Source organism: Morus notabilis, unplaced genomic scaffold (assembly GCF_000414095.1).
Source record: "Morus notabilis unplaced genomic scaffold, ASM41409v2 Scaffold495, whole genome shotgun sequence".
NCBI classification, from domain to species: Eukaryota; Viridiplantae; Streptophyta; class Magnoliopsida; order Rosales; family Moraceae; genus Morus; species Morus notabilis.
Window position 1 is genome coordinate 1 of NW_010366418.1, and position 7325 is coordinate 7325.

Below are 7325 nucleotides of genomic sequence, written 5' to 3' on the forward strand. Positions count from 1 at the left end.
AATAAATACCGTAAAATTTGTGATAGTATAGAAATATAAATTATCTATTTTTATGTGGTTATTTTTGAATCCATTAAACTTAATGAACATTTTTATAATTTAATTCACTTATAAATATAGTGGATTTTTATGAAAATGTATATTTTATGTACAACTTGAGAAAGAGTACGTAAAATATTAAAAGATTCGACCATAAACATAATATGATCTCAAAATTATAATAATATTTAACTAAATTAAATTCGATTAATATCGATAAATTCATGATTCTCAGCATTTTCATAATTATTGTTTAAACCTTTAATTAAAATTCTGCTATCTAAAAATTTTGATTTTAAATTTTGTTTCCTTCTTAAATTTTGTCAAAATTTATCAAAAAAATCAATTTTTCACTCACTATTTCTTCAATCTTTTCATTCTAGCTCTAATTTTGCACCTAGAAGATTAAAAGCAAGAACCACAGATGAGTGCTAGTGTAGGTTCTAGTCCTAGTTGAACCCAGATCAAGAAAAGTTGGCTTCTGTAAAAGCCATAACAACGACAATAAGCATTATACCAGTCCCATCCAAGAAAAAAGAATCCACTTATCACCAGGATGCGCGACGGCCACCACCACCCGTCCCCCATCTCGCGAAGGCAGGTGCGAAACGAACACTGCACTCCCTCCTCCCACTAATCTCGCGACTCCCAAGACCCTCCCATACATCTCGCAACAACACCCCTTCTCCCTCTACAAGATCTTTGATTATACCCCCAAAATATGTGCTAATGTTTTGTTTGGTTGTTTTTCTTATTTTTTTGGTCGCTTATTTATTCCTTTATTTTTTTTGTTTTTATTTTTCATTCTCATTCATGTTATTTTGGACATTTTCTTAAGTCAAAATTCAGGTTTGACCGAAAAAGTATAAATTTGTCTATTAATTATAATGTAAAGGTATATATTTGATGATATTAAAAATAGATTACATACTTTCTGAATAAACTTAAAACACAAGCTATAAAAATGTAAGTAGCCTTATTTATTTCTTCCATATGCTTCGGTTTGATTTTTTTTTTTCTTAATAATACTTCGCATTCAAAGTTAATAATTTTGCCATTTTTTCCCTTCTCTTGCAGGGAGACGCTGACAGTGCTCTCGATAGGTTGTGGCAGAAGAAGAAGGCAGAAGTTAGACAACAGTAGAAAGATAGTAAGATTATCTCCTACAAGAGTTGAACTGTGGTTGAATTTGGAAACATTTTTCCCATTTATGATTATTACATTTTTCAATTCGTAATTCACAACCATGAATTTTGCATTAGTTGGCAACTCTAGCTTTTTTTTTTTTGCCACTGTTTGAATTTGGAGTTGTTTGTTGACTAGTGAAAATATTATTGATCTTTAAGTTACTCAATTTATATGCTTCTTACTGTGAAATCCTTTTCGTCAAGAGTTTCTTTAGTTAAAATCAAGTGATTTTAATTATCAACGCTGAACGTTTAACGGGTTCAGGAGTCAGGGTTTTAGATCAAAATGGCAAAACTTGAGCTAGCTTATGGGCTAGCTAAGCATTTACTCGATTAAATAGACTAGAAAAATGTGCCTAATGTCGTGATTCTTTCATGAAGCAACCATCATTTAGAAGTTAGCATGCTCCCAATGTTTAGCCAAACTTAAAGCACAAGGCAAGTGGCTACTAAGAACAAGGGAACAATTTGGGTGAATGGGTAAACTATGCTGCTTGAGAGGATAATGTGCTTGGATTCTTGGTTAGATCCCCAAGTAGGATTTGCTAATCTTTATAGGAAAAAGTCCATTTCAATGCGTGGCTATGAGAAGCTTCCTACAGCTAGTGGTGGTTCTAAAATGCTTGGCCGGCATATTCGAAAACAAGATACTACTAAAGAACTCAGATAATTATAGGCAAGTGCTAGAAATTCGTAGTGTTTCTGGATGTCTTTAGGGTAATTTATGATCCTTAAGGAACTTAGACATCTCTATTTAGAAATGCTTAGATCTTCTGTAAGCCAATGAGAGGTTCACTTGCAGACCATAAGTCTGATTAGACTGTTCTTTGAGCTAAAAAACCCAAGAAGATCTTAACCTTTGGGAGAATGCTTGATCTTTCCTTAATTCTCTGGGTTACGTTGTGTACTCGAGCATAAATTCTAGAGAAAGATATTGGAGTGTAAATTCTCTACTTTCTTTTCCATTCTATTCCATCACTATTACTATTATCATTTCAACGCTGTAATCAAACGCACCCTAAGGAGCTCATGATATTTATAAAAGGAGTGCTAAACATTTTGATGCTTTCGAGAAAGCTATCGGAGTCCATGATCCATGGGGAATTTGGGTATGTCCATGGAATTCTATTAAGGTTTGTAAATATCTTGCCAAGTGCTGTCTTGGTAAAACCTTTCCAGAACCACCATTATACATACAAGATGAGTGAAGTACAGTAGGGAGGGGTCTTAAGTTTAAAGCCAACTAAGAATCCAAACATCCTCTCGTCTGTTCTTAGGCCACAAAAGCTTGTAAATTCATCCGAATTCTGACCTTTTCCTCGTGTTTTCTCCTACGCTCTTGCTTCATTTACGAGTGCAGTTGGACTGATTTAGCATTGGAAGTAGTGCTGAAAATTTAGGCCGGGCTAGACGGGCCGGCTCGAAGCCCGTTATTGTGAGCCCAGGCCTGGCCCGGCCCAAATCCGTATAAGCCCGAGCCCGGCCCAGCCGGGATAGCCCGGCCCGAAAATAGCCCGAAATGGCCCAAAGGCCTAATTTTTATTTTATTTTTTTGTTTTTGGCCCAACGGTAATATTACTGCTGAAGACAGAAGGACTTTGTTGACTCCAGAAATGGTTGAGGTGCTAATATGTCTAAAAGATTGGAAAAATGCTTCTTTGCGAATGCAACATACAGCCGAAGACAGAGATTTAATGGATCAATTTCAAAACTTATACATTGATGATGACGCTTCTGATGCTGGGAGTAGTGTAGCAGGCAGTTAGATATTTTTTTTTAAGTATATATAAATTATAACTGTGAAAATAATACTGCACTCTTTTTTGCTTACTAAGGTTTTATCTTAATGGATTTTTCTTGGTAAGATTTTTAATGGGGCAGTTATAATTATATAAATAAAGTCTTATTCCATTAAAATTTTACAATATTCTCTAGTTATTATAAATTTCACTATCTTTTTTAAATTTTTTTATAAATCATGCTCGGGCCGAGCTAATTCGGGCCGGCCTGGCCCGAAATAGCCCGGCCTTAGGCCCGTCGGGCCTTAGGGCCGGGCTGGGCCTATAGAAAGTTATTTAGGGCCGGCCCAGCCCGAACTATCCTTTCGGGCCGCCGGGCTCGGGCCGGGCCGCCCGAATTTTCAGCTCTAATTGGAAGCATGTTAAGTGTAACGTAGTTGCTTTACTAAGGAAAGGCGTGAACATGTCAACTGTTGCACAGTAACACGGTTGCTACTTATCACGTTAGCGTCGTTTCACCATTTTCTTACACATAATTAGCGTTCCTCGGTCATTTGTGATCGTTTCCAAAGCCAAAGACTATCAACCCAATTTCGTTAGTCAAAGGCGTACCACGTCTGTGGTAAGATTTGAGTCTAGTTTACATGTAAAAGTGGTGCAAATAAATAAATATGCTTCATATGTGGTACTAGGCCGCACACATTGAATTCCTTGTAGAATGCATGGTTTTAAAAAGCGCCCGAGTCGTACGCCTCGAGGCGCACCTCATGTCGAGGCAAGGAGAAACAGCCTCAAAGCTTACACTTTGAGGTGTAGGAGGTGAGGCACACGCCTCTGAGCTGCGCCTCAAGCGGTGGTCGAGACGTGCGCCTCTTTTGTTCGTCGGTTGTTGATGCTGAGGAAGGAGAGAGATGAAGGACTTGTTCGTTTACACCCAAACTTAAAAAATGTTTAAATTCAAGTTACAACTTTAATCAAGTTAATATTCTTTTGTAAAATTTGAGTTTGAACTTAAATTTTAACTTGAGTTAGAGGTTAAAATCTGAGTTCAACTTTTCTTTTCAGCTCAAGTTTTTAAACTCAAATACAAGTTAATAAATAATATTTTTTCTATTATTAAAAACGTTATAACTTTTTTATTTTAATTCTGATTGAGATATTTTTTTATCTGTTCACAACGAACAGACGAATAAAACCCCATCTATATATCCTATTAAAATTTTTCATTATCATTGAGTTTTTATTAAAATCATGTCTAAATACAAACTCAAATTTTAACCCACCCAATACAAATTTAAAAAGATTCTCATCTCAAATCATAACTCAAATGTACACAACCAAACACAAACTCAAGTTATAACTTCAACTCAAGTTATAACTCAAATTTAACTTAAAATCTACACTCAAATCATCATAATTTAAAAATATAACTGATCAAGCAGGAAGATTTTTGTGATTTAATTTTTTTAGGAGTAGGGACTGCTGCTAAGGTTTTTTGGGTCGTTATGGCGGCTCTGTGGAGAAAGAGAAGTTTAGGGTTGCGACAGAGAGAGACTTGGGCTAAGTTTGGGCTGCTCTGAGAGAGAGACTTGGGCCAAATATTAGTTGGGCCCAAAATTCTAACAGCCCAAATTTAATATGCCCTTTCAAGTCATGAAAAAAGAAAACGCTATACCAGCCTCTTTTTCACGGTCTTTCCCTCCCATCTCTCATTCGCATCAACAACCAAACCAGCAGCATAAGAAAAAAGGATTATCGAGTCTTTTTTACGCATCTAGCAGTGAAATAAATTTGTTCTTTGGTGGATTAAGTGGTTAAATTTTTTTTTAATAATTATTAAATATGAATTTAGTTTTTTTATTATTATTATTATTATTATTATTATTATTATTTTATTGATATTTTTGTCTCAAGGCGTAAGACAAAACGCCTCAACTCCGATTTCGCCTTTTAAAACCTTGGCAGAATGAAGGATAATATAAAATATAAACAAACTACAAAGGTATTAAGAAGAGCTGGCATGTGCTTTAGTTTAGAGTAGTACTAAAATTTTGGACGGACTACCCGCGACCACCGATAATTTTGAATTTGTACTCGATGACTGAGCCCACCCGAGCCTGAATTTTTAGGCTACCCGACCCGACTCGAAAAACATCTTGGACGGGCTTCGGGCAGCCTTTGGCTACCTGAGCTCAGTTGGGCTGCCCGAGCCTAATTGAGTTGCTCGAATTTTTTTTATATATTTATATATATTATATATATATATATTACAATTTGAAATTTGAAATGAACACACGAATTTTATAAAAAATTATTTATTTATTTATTTTTAAATTTGTAATTCATGATTGTCTCGTTAAAAACCTTACCAAGAAAAATCTAATTGGGATAAAAACTTGGTAAGGAAAAAAGAGTGCAATCATTGTGAGACGAATTACAAATTTGACGAACTTATAAAGTCTATACAAGATTACAATAACAATGTACAAAGTAAATAAATATTTACAAATTACAATAATAGAATTTAATTTGAAGCAGAAGGATCGTCTTGAAAATCAAAAGTTAATCTATTAAATTCATTGATCCATTCTTGGCTTGCCGGTGAAATTATATTGTGTAAGCGTTGGTCGGAAATATCCCAATCCTTGATGCACACCAAAGCTTCAACAATATCCTGTTGCAATGCGTTTCTCCATTCTTCAAGTATTCAGCTGGTTGTACTGAATGCTTGTTCGGCTGAAACAGTGGAGACTGGGATAAAAAAAATATCCATTGCCAGTCGAGTTAGGGTCGACCAAGTTAATGCTCATGCCCTCCACCACTAAACTAAATTAATCAAACATTTCACTATTGTCGACAACTAAGCCCTCACTCAGGTACGCCATTAACTCGTTGAAGCCGTCGCCGCTGTTGCCGCTACCTCTTGATGAAGATCCACTCCCAGATTCTTCTTGACCTTGAGTCGTCGTCGTCTTTTGCTTCTTCTTCAACCCGAAAACATTCAAGAATGAATGCAGATTGTTGTCTCGTTGTTGCGGTTGTTCTACACAAGGTGTGTTTCTAAACCTACTTTCATAAGAGCTATAGAGAGATGATCAGTGCATGTAAATGCACCCTAAATACTGCTTTTGATTTATATAATATTAAAATATTTAAGCTTTAATTAAGCAATTCCATTATTTTTATTCATAATATTTTTAATTAGAATTTGTATAGTTTTTGCTTAATTATTTACAGATAAAAAGTAGTATAAAAAGCTACACTAAATTAAGCCATGAAAGCTATATTTTCAACAACACAGAGAGCCAAGCCGTTCAGCTAAGCCGAGTCAAAGCCACCGAGCCAAGCCACTGCACAGTCAGCGTGGAAATCCGCGCCCATTTCTCCCGCCATCGCGCGCCTCGCGCGTCAACCGTACGCGGCACCTCAGGGAGCGCGTCCCATGCACGCGTGTTCTCCAGCGCGTTCCAAGGCTTTCCTCGCATGGGTCCAGCGTCTGCTCACGCCAGAACTGCCGCTCACTCTGCACACGACACTTGTCCAATGCGGGTCCCAGCTGTCCCTGCGACAGCCTTCTGCCAGCACACGCCAGCCACTCTGAGCGCGACACGTGGCGTCTCAATTCCCTGCCTTCAACCGCTTCGACACGTGTCCAGATGATGTGCTGAATCCGGATTTCTTCTCCTCAAATTACCAGATTTCTTCCCCAAATCAAATATATGATTTCTCCTAATTTATGTGTAATTTTATTTTATTTCCTTTTTTTTAATAATTTTCTAGTTTTACTATTTATTTCTTTATTTGACAGGCAACCTCTGAACACTATAAGTAAAGGGGTTAGCCTAAGGTTTTGAAAAGCTTTGAATATTCAGTTTTTTGTCGTCTTGCTGTCAGTCTCATATTTTCTCTCTAGAACTTGTGAGAATATTTTGCAAGATAGGCTAGAGTTTTCTTGGTGAGGTTAGAGATGAACTTCTGTTGAGTGACCCAATTCGGGTTCTGTAAACTTCAACATCTGAATGAATTAAATCTCATCTATTTTTCTATTACTTTTCAAAATATTGTGTGCCAATTTTTATATAAGTTCAGTCACGCTTTTCTTATGTAATTCTGTCATGCAATGTTTTGTTATTCAAATTATTTTATAAATTGTCTTTTACTGCAATATTGTCAGATTGATATATTGTCGATTTTAGATAACTTGTAATAATAATATTTCTGAAGTCAACATACAGATTTAATTTATTCGGTTATTTAATATTGTGAATCAAAACTTGGATTGGTGAACGAAACATTATGGATTCTCGACACCTTACTGTTTTTATTATTGAATTTTCTTCATACAAATTCTCTCATTTCT